The following is a 13455-nucleotide window of genomic DNA, read 5'->3' as shown; positions in this document are numbered from 1 at the left end:
ATATATATAGCACTGATTACTGCAGTAATGTCACTGGTACCCCCAAAAGTGTCAAAAATGTCAGTCAAGGGTCCGATCTGTCCACCGCAATGTCACAGTACCGCAAAAAAAACGCAGATCGCCGCCATTACTCGTTAAAAAAAAACACCAAAAATGACAAAAATCTTTCCCTTTGTTAGTAAACGCGATAACTTTTGCGCAAACCAATCAAAATACGCTTTTTGTGATTTTTTTTACCAAACATATGTAGCATAAAACAATTTGGCCGAAAATGTTTAAAAATTTAGATTTTTACATTTTTTTGGGGGGGGAATTTCATATAAAAAAAAGTGAAAAATATTGTTATTTTTGCAAAAATTACGCTATTTTTTTGTTTATAGCATATGATCAAAAAATCTCACAGGTGATCAAATACCACCAAAAGAAAGCTCTGTTTGTGGGAAAAAAAGGACGTGAAATTCGTTTAGGTACAGCGTCGCACGACCGCGCAATTGTCCGTTAAAGTCACGCAGTAAAAAATCGCAAAAAAAAACCCTGGTTAGGAAGGGGGTAAAATCTTCTGGGGCTTAAGTGGTTAAGCAAAAATAGTAGACAATAGTTTTCTGAGAAAGGGGGTGGCTCCAAATTCTAAACATTTCTAAACAAACCCTTAAAACAGAATCTGCTCATGTAACTTAGGTAAGCTATAAAATAAAAAATACAATACTATGATAAATCACCATTTGGATTTAGTGATGAATTCTTCTCTACACCCTATGAATAGTTTAACGAATAACAGGAAGGCTGAGTCTCAGGTGTTCTGTGATTAATATTATGATTGGCTGCAATAGATCTTTTTATGTGGCATTTCCGCTTGATAAAGCAGACCTGCATGTTATGGAAATTCAGTAGTCAGAGAGTAATCATGGGAATAACTTTCTCCTTTCATCACCTCCCAGATGTTTTAATACACTACTGCAATGGGTACATAAAGCTTTTAGATCTAATTCTAATAAATACAGAGGAAACAACAGTAAGTTCACTGTTAAGTGGAAAGTGAAGAGTCATTTTGTATGTATTCTAAAACGTTTTTGTAATATTTAATATGAGTAAATTTCTGAGACTTTCCAATTTCTACATAATTGCATATGCACGTTTTCATAAATTTATCCCAAAGGGAGAATGTTACATTTTCTTTCCAGGATGTAGTCTGCTAGCTTCTATACTGAGCAACTGCTAAGAATAAAACTGGCCATACACATTAAACTGTCTCACTTTTAGCCCACATGAGTGGTTAAATACATTAATTTCCCCATGTCCACTAAACAGCATGGATGGATAAATCTGCAATGTTGGCTATTGTGTCCTGACAGCCAGCAGCGGCTGTCAGGAAATCTAAATGGTGCCTGCATCTGATTGGATGAAGGCATTGTTCGGCCAAGAATTTTCTCTTTTAACAAAAGTAATTTACAAATTTTACCTGTTTTTGAGCTGGATAGTGCTGACAAAGTCACACACTGAACAAATCTCAGCCAATTCAGCAGGAATCAGATAAAATGTCAATCTATCTATGGGCAGATTAAAGTGTTAACAAATCCACAATAGTAAAATCAGTCTGCATATGTAATAAAGCATGCTTGTTATGCTCACTGTAGAACCTAAGGGGTTAATCCTCTGCATTATGAAAAAGGCTGTTTAATCCTGTCTTCTCTGATACTCCCCATCTTCTACTGTCCCCAATCCATCCCCTGATATGACAGAGCCTTTGTAGTCACTAGGAACATGTTCAGTCTAGTGTGTATTGCTAGAGAGTTTTTTTTTTTCTTGGGAGAGTGCATGTTATCAGCACAGGGCCAATCAGTACTGTCCAGACAGAAGGCCAGTGGTCCTGCAGCCTCATAGGACATTCAGAGTATAATAAAAAAACTCCTTCTACAAGGTTTAACTAGACACCAATAGAAGTCATAAGACTTCTATAAACTGTTGATGAGAAAAGGTATTTAGCAGTTTACTAAAATAATTGCATTTCCATGTTCTGTATCTACATTGCTGAATGACGTGCATGACAATGGATTTGCATTGGGAGAAATTGCTTATCTTTTTTCTTTAAATGAAAACGTATTAAAATGACTATCAGTTTTAAAAAGGCATGTGGCCTTGTGCATTACAGGAAAAATGGGCACATGTTCATTGCCCTCCCTTCCCTGGTCACTCAGGCTGTATGCCTGGATAAGGGTTTGGTAAATGATTTTAGGGAAAGCCCACACCAGTTTTTTTATGTTTACTGTCCCTTTGAAAAAAGGCCCTAAAAGGCCTATCAATAACTGGGGACTCTTGATGGTGATATACAACAAAAACTATCAGCGCAAACCATACACTGATTCTAATAAATCAGACAAAGAATTCCAGTGTCAAATAATACAGTGCAAGATTAGCAGTGTAAAAATACGTGCGCAAATAATAATATAGACCGGCAGCATACACTGAATCATGTTCACACCTCACAATCAAATAATCAATATAAAGAAAGTGATGCGCCAGATAATCAAAAAAATTGTGTCCATCAAACAGTTCATGTAATAATAGTGCTCTGTGTCCAAAGTGTTAGCAGGAAACCAACAATCCCATAAGGTATGACATACACCTCTTCTGTGCAAATCCCTTCACCAGATAAATTGGCCTCTCACCTCAGCACAGGACCCAAACGGGTCAGCATCAGTATATATACAGATATACAGGATCAAAGGGATCTCTCTCCAGCCTCTCACTCTCCGGAAATGAGGACCTCAGCACAAGATCCAGATGGGTCAGCTACAGCTTGTATACAGATATATAGGACCAAAGGGATCTCTTTCCAGCCTCTCACTCTCCGGAAACGAGGACATAAATATGGGGATAAAGAACAGAATCTAGTGCTCTCTGTATGCAGTGTAATGACCTTTATTCAAGTAAAACAAGGTACTCACATTATACAGGCACTCAGCCATGCCTGCTTGTATGGCAGTGAGACATGTAGCGATACCCGCAAGAAGGTCGGCGTCAGGCGCGCAGACTCCTCCCCCTATACGCGTTACGTCAGAGCGTTCAATCTCTCCTTGACTTCTTCGGTAGGGGATATTCTTGATGGTGAACTTGCCAAAATTAGTCAGTTCCTCAATTCAACGAACTACAAACAGATTGGTTTCGTGTCAGTTTGACCTCAAACTGAAGCTTATCCCTATGAAAACATCATAAACTTACCATCTCTACTATGACATAAAGTGAAGACAGCATCATGCTGTGGAGATGCTTCTCTGCAGCAGTACCTGGAAGGCTTGTGAGAGTAGAGTTTAGGGTAAATGCAGAACATTACAGGGAAATCCTGGAGGAAAGCCTGTTGCATTTTGCAAGACATTATGCCCAAATTTGAGATTTGTCTTTCAGTGAGAGAGTTACTCCATTCATAGAGCCTAAACTACACAGAAATGGTTCTAAGAAATGCCATGCAGCAAAAGCTGGACTGCATGTAGCAAGAAATAAGCTGCAGGAAATCAGATGCAACAAAGAATGAAAAAAATGAAAAAAAGTATTTAAGTGTTTTGATTTGCATATAGTACAATAGTTTAAAACCCTGTCCCGTCTGTTATTTTATTCAATTTATAGAAAACTATGCAGTCATGTAGCAACAGAAAAGAGATACAGTAACAACCACATATTAAACCCATGATTATTTGAAGGTCAGGGTCTGGTAAATATCTTTTAATCCCTGATAATTGAATCAGTGGAGACATTTTGTGTATGTTTGTGTCTAAATACAAACTGTGGATATATATAAATAAATATAGTGTATATACATAGTGTGTGTATATATATATATATATATATATACAAATATATTTATTGTAATACGGGGGGCGTTAGCTCAGTGGCAGATGTGTTTTCCCAGTGATTTACTGTGAGTCAGAACTTTGGTTTAACGGCATGGCAGCCCATTTTTATTAAAGAAATAAGGAAAGTCCACAACATATAGTTTCCTACGCAGGGGTTCTTCTCCAGTCAATATATATGGTAAACCAAAAATGCTAGCCCACCTGGCTCTCAAGCTCTCACTTTGTTTCTCAGTAGCAGAACCTCTGCTCTTTTCGCTGGTCCCCAGACCATGAACTCCCCGAAGCTGGCAGCTTCACTCTGGCCTTAGTCCTGTGCCCGTCACCTGTCTCCTGCAGACACACATGCTCTGGCTGCCACCTGCAGCCTCTGACTCCTAGAGACCTCTTTTCTCTCTTGGACAGAGCTGTCTCCAACTGGGAGCCCTGAGATCTTCCTAGACCTTCATTATAAGGGCTGTGTGCACCTGAGCACACACCCTGCTTGTCATCCACAAAGCATGGACATAGGGTTGGAGATTCCGTCCCTCCAAAGACACTATGGAATCTCCAAACTACAGAGCCCCATCCAGGTATACCAAAATTTGGAGAAAGCTGCAAAAGCAGTTTTCTCCACTGCACATCTATGCTCTGTAGTCCTGCACAGAGCCAATGTGCACACTCTGTGTCCTTTAAATGACCACATTCATCGTGACAGAGTCTTGACCTGTCACTATATATATATATATATATATATATATATATATATATATATATAATTTTATTATATATACTTATTTACAATTGTAGAGTAGTGGTACAAACAGTCCAAAGTAAGTGGGTGTTTAACACATACAGTATGAAGTAGTGGTAATTCAATAGATTGTAATAGGCACTCATGGGACTTCCATAGAATAATGATGATGTAATAAATCAATGTTATGCTAACATTATTAGCTTATGAATAAATATATATATATATATATATATATATATATATATATATATATATATCTGTATATATTAAACTTAATGACTTAATGAGATGGAACGCTTTACATGGATTTGGTATGCAAATCAACCAGTGTGTTTGAGGTTTATGGATTTATAAACTATCTTACAGTTTTACAAAAACACATGAAAGTCACCTCCTGTGTTTATGTAACTTAACCTCAAATCAACTGTTGCCCACATTGAAGTGAACTATGTGTCCAGGAGATATACAGACTGCTAGACCATGTTATTATTACATTATTCAACAGATCATAGTAGTTATCTGCCAATAGTGACAGATACCATACTGTTAAATTCCATTAAAGAAAAAGGTAAGCTTTATTATGGACAAGAGTCCGAATGTCATGCTGAGTTGCATTTCCATTTGGTTTGGAGAGCTGCTGTTCCTTATTGCTCAAAATACTAACATAAAAAATTACACCTCCAGACACAGTGTCCAAAGAAAATTGTGCTTCTTAGGGTATTACATTTGATAGCTTCTTTTTTTTCTTCTCTATCGCAATATTGAAAATGCTGGTGGGCTGAAGAACAATGTTATTATTTTCATTTTTAAGGCTAATTGAAGGATACAATATTATTTAGCTGCAGGTGCAGTTTGCAAAGAAAGCAAACTGGTCAGAGATGCCTTTGAGAATGTTCTGTTACTGTCATAAACCGTTTTTCACATGCATAATTTCCTAATAATAAATACAAATAAATTGAATAATTTCTAATTTACAAATTAGATAAGAAAAAAAAAAAACATGTACGACCAGGGTCTTGTGGGGAAAGAAAAAAGAACAAAACCTAAGTTGTGTGTATGCATGTGTGTTACAGCTAGTATGCAACATTTCTTGATTTAAAAAATCCATGGAGAAGAAATGATCAGATATTTATGCATTTATTAAGAAGAAAAATATTAAAGAAGAAGTATAGCCAAAGCTTTTTTAGCTATACTTCTCATATGGATCACAGGAGTGCAGTTCATTCTACACTCCTATGACCCGATTTTAGCCCGCTAAAGCCTGTTGTTGGCTGGTGTCACAGAGCCAGTCCAGGCTCTGAAAAGATCATGACCATTAGGTTGGGATCCTCCCAGAACCCTGCACCTTCACCTGGCTTAGCTTCTCAGGAATCTCCTGAGAGCCTGGGACAGCCCCTCCCACCCCTTCAAAGCTCAGCGCTTCAGTGAGCACTGGAGGGGAGATCAAAGAGCTGCTATTGCTTGTTTTTTATTAAAAGCCATACTTCTGTCTTAACAAAATGTTCCACTGAAGTCACATTATGGAGTTGTGTTATGTACATGTAGTTGTAGTATGTCTTGAATTAAGAAAATGTGTCTCTTTCTCTTGAGTTTGCTTTGCTGGCTCTAGATCAGGATTATTGCAATTACTAAAGAGCTAATGAATCCCAAGTTGATTAATGACTTTGACAGCAGAATATTAGACCATGCACTTGTGATAAAAAAGGCAGCTGGGTTATGCAATGCAACAATGATCTGTAACATAGGGCTATATCAATAATATAAATACACCAACAGAATATTTTGCTATGGACATGTCAGATACTTGAAAGCATTCCCACTGCAATTCTGTGGTGTGATCAAGAGGAAGATATCTAAATAATTTGATGAATCAAATTTGTATACAGGAAGGGTCGGAATATATCTTAACTTTTAAAAAAGTCTGAATAGCAGCTACAGAAAATTCTGCTTTAGGCTATTGCCTATAAAGAGGTTATATTTTTAAGAGACCCTGTCTCCAAAAGACTTTGCAGGTAAAAGCACAAAAGAATCAAGTATTTTAATTGCTTACATGCAGTGTTTACCTTTCTACACATTATGTTTTATTCACTTGCAACATGCAAGACAATTTAACTACTATAAGAAAGTTAATTCCCTAGCACAGCCCACCTCTCTCCTTGTATATCATAGTCTTCTCCACTTCTGGAAGGTTCTATATACCCTTGATGCTGAACCAGCTCCTCTTCCCCTCCCCTTCTGTCACTTCCTACATAACATTTTTATGTAGATGCCAGGGGAGGAGTGCAAGTGACTACTGTAGTGTACAATTTGAGTCAAGCTGCTGACATAACATCCGAATTGGCAGCATCCAGCAGCAGTATTAGAGATTTTCAATGTCTAAAGGTCTACACAACATGCACAATATAATATTTGTATATCATGTTTGGGTAGTATTTTGATAAAATAATTGGTCTGGATGTCTTCCATAATGGGGGTCTCAATACTTTTATGACTTTGGTTGTTTAAAGCTTTATTGGACCAACCTTAACCAGATAAACAAACTATTTAAAGTTAAATGGAATCAACTTTTAAAGTAAATGATATAGTTTGTTAAAAAAAAAAATATATATATATATATATATATATATATATATATATATATATATATATATATATATATATTGCCTTCAAATCACTTTTTAAAGCGGAGCTTCACCCAGAAGGGGAAGTTAAACTTTAAGGCCTCCTCCCACACTCCTGTTTGTGAAATTTAGTTTTTGGGGAGGAGGGGGGAGCGGGTACCCGATGTTGACAGGTACCCACTCCCACTTCCTCTCCGACTTCCGCTCCTAATGCCTTTGGTGATCTGAAGCACAAGATCCCCTTCCCCCCTTCCTCCTGAAGTTTTGTAGGACACATGACAAGTTCCAGACGACTGTGGGATCAGTCACAGAGCATGTGCAGTGGTCACCTGGCTGTGAAGCAACAAGCTGTCACAGCCGGGTGCCCATAGTAAAAATGCCAGTGCCGGCGAGAGAGGACACAGGGTGAAAATGCCTGGGTTGAGCAAACTGCTGGATTGTGGGACAGGTGAGTGTCTCTTTATTAAAATTCAGCAGCTACAATTTTTGATACTGGAACTCCTCTTGAGGAACTAACTATGATGAAATCCAGAAATATTCCAAGCTTTTACATTTTTTTTTGTAACTGTGTCTGTATGTCGAAGTGCAGTAAGCCTTAATGCTGAATGAATGCTGTCAGAAAAAAAAAATCCAAGTCTAAAAGCAAAGGTCTGACTTCCATTATGGTAAGAGGAACAGTAAAGTATAAATCACAGTGATGCACTATTAATCTAATAGCACAAAGAGCAGATATAGTTCTCCTCTGGTATGTTCAAAATGTATAACGGAATTAGGGCTTTTGCACAATAACAACTAACACATGTAAACAGGAGTATGATATATATATACTGTGTGTATATATATATATATACACATATATGTATAATATCTCTTTAAATGAAAAAGAACAGAAAAGGCTGACATCAAAAGTAATAAAGTTTATTGCCCCACTGACCTGACTTACAGGATTGAAATGTTGGAAAGGTGGAGTTGAGCTTTAATCTTTGTGGATAGTCATTTTCCCTTCATACATCAAAGTTGTCAATAAAGGATTCTTTTTTCTATGGCTTTTTTAAAATAGAAGCTGACATATTGAGATTATATTCCTTATTATAATTTATAAATTATACCTTTATGTTGTCGTATAATATAAAGAAAAATGAAAGGTCAAACAGCTGGGTCTTGCATTCATCTTCCTAGCTCTGCAGCTATTAAAGAAAAAGGAGAAAATGATTGTCAGGAAAGTTAAAAAAAAATATTATTAAAATATAGATTAAAAAGAGGGGAGGAAAAAACATTATTATTCAAATAATATTTTTAATAATGGCCTAATTATATACAGTACATATATATCCATGTGTATATTATTAAATAAAAAAGTTATTTTACAGATTTTGAAATGTATTTTTGTTGCCTAGGAATTACTGGGCTTAGAGGGAACATATCAAAAATTCAGTAAGTGAGCAGTATGCTTTAGAAAAAGCATGTGTTGTTCCCCTCCGTAACCAGATTCTGAGAGACCAGACCAAAGTAATTTTTCTGAGGGTCATTTACATTCTTGATCTAAAAATCATCACAGCAATCACAAGGCACAGAGTCACTTGGATTGGCTCTGTACACTATGCTTGTAAATCAAGTTGTCAGATAATGGCTCAGTTCACAGCCATTAATAAGTGCACTTGCCACCCAAGGGCAATTTATGCAGTGCCATTTATTTATGCTACTGCAAAAATAAGTGCACACCACTTTGCCATTTTTGAACCTATAGCAGTAGGTAAGTGAATGCTTAATGCATTTTTCTCCCCTGTGTACCTTTATAATTGTTGCCTGTTACCATAGTAGTCCTAGAAAATATATATTTTAGATAAACCAGTTGTTACATGCTCAGGAGCCATTTATGATCTGAGAACAGTCCCTGTAACTCCCTCCCACCAAAATCCCTCTCAGTCTAATATATTCAAGTCTAATTGCATGGAATTGGTTTGGCATTCAGGATTGAAAAAAGAGTAAGCAATAGTTCTTTCGTTAGGTAAGGTTGAGGCTTCCATACTTGAGCACTCTTACTTTTGGGCCTAAATATGCTTGAGCATGCCTAGAGGTGCCGGTGCCTGCTTTTAAAAAAATGTAGTTTGTGGACTTTAGAAAAAGTTGAACTTGTATGCCAAGCAGCTAACGATAACTACTTTGGAAGTTTTGGGCTAAGAGCCGGTTCACATTAGCGCAACTTGTCAGGCGACTTGTCAGCCTGACAAGTCGCGCTCCCTCGCAGTCCATTGACTGCTACAGGACCCGTTCTAATAGGAGCGACACAAGTCGCTCCGACTTAGAAAAAGGGTCCTGTACTATTTCGGGGCGACCTCGGAGCGACTTGCATAGACTTCCATTATGCAAAGTCCCTGCAAGTCGCTCCGAAGTCGTGGTGCAATGTAATGCACAAGTCGCCCCCGAAGTAGTAAGGAGTCGTGTCGCCTCAGTGTGAACCGGCTATTAATATTGCACTTCTAAAATATCCGACACTTAAAAATGTCAGAGAATTGTAACATATTGCTTTCTCATATTAGTGCATTATTGCTATAAAATTCCATCAAAAAAAAAGAAACAGGGCTGATTTTCCTGGTTTTCACAAAATCCTGGTAGGTAGGATTCCAGATAAGGAATCTGGCACTTGACATTTTTTGGGTGAGGGGTTAAAGAACCAGACCACTATATGTGTCATCAAATCATTTACTACTTTGTACCTGAATCAAATAAAGTGCACAGGCTGAATGCAATGTTCAATGGCCTTAATGTATTTTAATTAATTCAATCATTCATTTATTCCTCTATCCCAGATACACATTTTTTGTCTAAGAGGCCTATAAGTTTTCTTACTCTCAATGAGATCTGTGAATCCAGAAAATTAGAACAAGTGAACTGTACACTAATTATGTTTATTACTGGTCTACTTTATGTTGTAGATTTGATTTCAGACTTAGATTCAAGTATGTTATTCCTATTAATGCCAATGAATTTCTGCTAAGCATGACTGGCTTTGGTGCTTAAGGGATGTTGTAGGTAATTCCCTGGTGTTCTATGCATTGATGATTGAGGTCTTTTTCTTAATAAGATGTTGGATAGTAAACGTTTCGAGAAATTACCTTTTTACATGCATTGCAGATAAGCCGTTAACCCATAACTCCCAATCACTTAATCCACATTAGGGCAGGTGATACAATTATTTCAGTGGTTGAAATTATGTCCAGTCATCTCCTGTCAATAGTAATCAACAGAAATTGTGGGATGAAAGTGTTGCACTTGCTAGTAACCCATTTCCTCTGTTCAGCACATATAATCGGGCTACAATCTCAACACTCATTTTTTGTTCAAATATTTTTATATTAGTGAACTACTAAAAAACACATACAATGGTTTAAAAATGTAGCCAATGTTAAAAAATCTCCTTGATCATCAGCCAGTCATTTTTCGCATTAAGGGCCCTTTCACACGGGCACTCCGTATGTCCGCAAATCATCCTATTTTTTTGCGGATGATATACAGACATAATGTATGTTAATGGCATTGTGGATGTCAGCGGATGACCATCTGCTGACATCCGATTTTCTTCCTTTCAGTTCTGTTCGGTTTTTTGGAACGGAACAGAACCCTATTTTTCCTCCGTTAAAAAAAAACGGAAAGGAAGCAAAATCGGATGTCAGCGGTGTCATCCGCTGACATCCGCAATGCCCATAGACTTACATTCTGTCCGTATATCATCCGCAAACGGATGGGATGATATGCGGACATACGGAGCGGATGACACAAGTGTCATCCGCTCCGTGAAAAAAAAAAGGACCTGAACGGCCGTGTGAAAGAGCCCTATTTCTTAATTCAGTGTATATTTAACCCAACTTGATAACATCAGTTAGGCTGATTGCTTTTTAATTAGCCACACATTTCAATGTTCTTGACACAATTGGTTATTTATGCAAAAAATAAAGAAAATCAAAAAGTAAACACCCATAATGGCTGCATACTGTAAGTGGTTAGACTTTTTGCCCAGTTTGTTGGATGAGGATTAAGCTGTGTTCACAGACCAAATTTTAGAGAGTTTGCAGTAGAAGAGTTAAAAACTTTAGACTTTAACATAAAATTTCTAATTTGTTACCTCAGAAAATAGCATTTGCATTTCATGTATGCTTCCTATTTGTGAATATGTTTTGTTTAGATTGATTTACACCTTATGATATATATTTTATACTTCAAGAGAAAAATAAGATGGTGGTCCTTTTATGCTTCTTTTCTTTTTTTGTTTTTTAAAGCCATTGATAGGAATATATTTACATTTTTTTCACAGAGCTTGTTTGTGCCTTCATGTTTGTGCATTCTTCTTCTTTAACCACTTTCCGACCGTGCTATAGCCGAATGGCCACAGCATGGCTGGCCAGTTTTGGGAGGGTGTCATATGACGTCCTCCTATGATTGCGCCTGCTGCATGCCCACTATGGCATGTGGATGGTGCGCTCTGTGATTACTGTGTCCTTGGGACACAGTGATCACAGATTGGTATAAAGGGTCAATCACAGCGGCCCTTTACCACATGATCAGCTGTGTCCAATCACAGCTGAACATAATATAAACACAAGCTGGTTATCAGCATTCATTTCTTCACACTGACAGTGTAAGGAGAGGGGAGGTGATAACCAAAAGGGACATCTACACTGATAATCAGGGCACTGATTGCCCTAATTGTCAGTGCAGTCCCAACAGTGCCCACCAATGCTGCCAACCAGTGCCCATCATCAATGTCACCTATCAGTGCCCAGCAGTGCCACCTATAAGTGCCCATCAGTGCCCATATGTGCCACCTATCAGGGCCCAACAGTGTCGCCTATCAGTGCTGCATATCAGTGCCCATCAGTGCCATATATCAGTGCCCATCAGTGCCACCTATCAGTGTCCATCAGCGCAGCCTCATCAGCACACATCAGTAAAGGAGAAAAACGTTATAACAAACTATGAAAAACATTACATTTTTGGCATTTTTGTTTATTTAGCAAAAAAAAAAAATAACCCAGTGGTGATTAAATAACTACCAAAAGAAAGCTCTATTTGTGTGAACAAAATTATAACAATTTCATATGGGTACAGTGTAGCATGACCATGCAATTGTCATTCAAAGTGTGACAGTTCTGAAAGATGAAAATTTACCTGGGCAGGAAGGGGATAAAAGTGCCCAGTGAACAAGGAGTTAAAGAGTATGTATATGTTTTTATTAAGATTTGTATAGACTAGGGAAGGGTTATAGCCCCTGCCAAATGTTTATTCTTGTCATGTCAGGGTTGTTTAGATTCACCAGAAATCCAAAATGTTATAGTTGTTACCAGAAGTTGCTCCCAATGAGAACATATGTTCATGTGACAGCTGTCTAAAAGAGGACTGTCCTTCATTTTAGAAAAAAAATACACTCACTTCTGGTTGCATCTTCAGGACAGACATTGAAGGCAAATGTCCTTAACAAGACACAGACAGCAAAAAATAAGCTGTAAATAGCCAAGGGTTTAATCCTTATCTACCTACTAAAAAGGTTTTGCCCACACCTATGCTTTAAAGGACAAATAACTCTTCTACTGGTTCTTGTTTATAATATTTAAACTGGTTGTCAAATCCTTATATATACCCAGTGAAGTAACTAGCTGCAGATGATATACAGAGATTAAACACATTCTCCTACATACAGTAAGTTGTACCCATTTACCTGCTGCAATCTGTCCCGTACAGCCTGCTAAAACGCAAAGTGTTTTTCTCAGCAGCAGAAAGCAGGGGGGCAGGGATCTGATGTCACATACACTGCAGAGCTAGAGCAGAAAGGTGAGTGTAATTTGAGAGCTGATTGGAAGGAAGAAACACACTCCCCTCTTCACATGCTCAGAGAAACATAGAGCTGAGGCTATGAGTTATCTAAAGCAGTGCTTTTCAACTTTGGTCCTCAGGGCACACCAACAGGCCAGGTTTGCAAGAAAATTGAAATACATTACAGGTGATATCATTTGCTGCTCAGTGATTGCAGTACTCTAGTCTGCATCTCCCCGAGGTAATACTTAAAATCTGTCCTGTTAGTGTGCCCTGAGGACCGGAGTTGAGAAACACTGATCTAAAGTGTACTGGAGGGGGAGGGCTTTCTTCAGGGAGGCTGAGGTGTTGGCTTAATATTTTAGGGGTAAGTCATTTAGATAGAAGAGAGATTCAGGTTTAGCATTGCTTTGGGTTCAGGTTAGTACACACTATAGTAGGATGT

At 37.8% G+C, this 13455-nt stretch overlaps 1 protein-coding gene across 2 annotated transcripts in view; it reads left to right on the top strand.

Annotated features, from left to right (window-relative positions):
- Positions 1-13455, top strand: part of CADM2 (cell adhesion molecule 2) — a gene marked incomplete at its 5' end in the record, with an annotated part of 586202 nt that overhangs the window by 262940 nt on the left and 309807 nt on the right. The window lies entirely within an intron of this gene.

The sequence above is a fragment of the Pelophylax lessonae genome (genome assembly GCF_965119305.1).
Source record: "Pelophylax lessonae genome assembly, chromosome: 2".
NCBI classification, from domain to species: Eukaryota; Metazoa; Chordata; class Amphibia; order Anura; family Ranidae; genus Pelophylax; species Pelophylax lessonae.
This window is presented reverse-complemented; position numbering and strand designations above follow the sequence as displayed.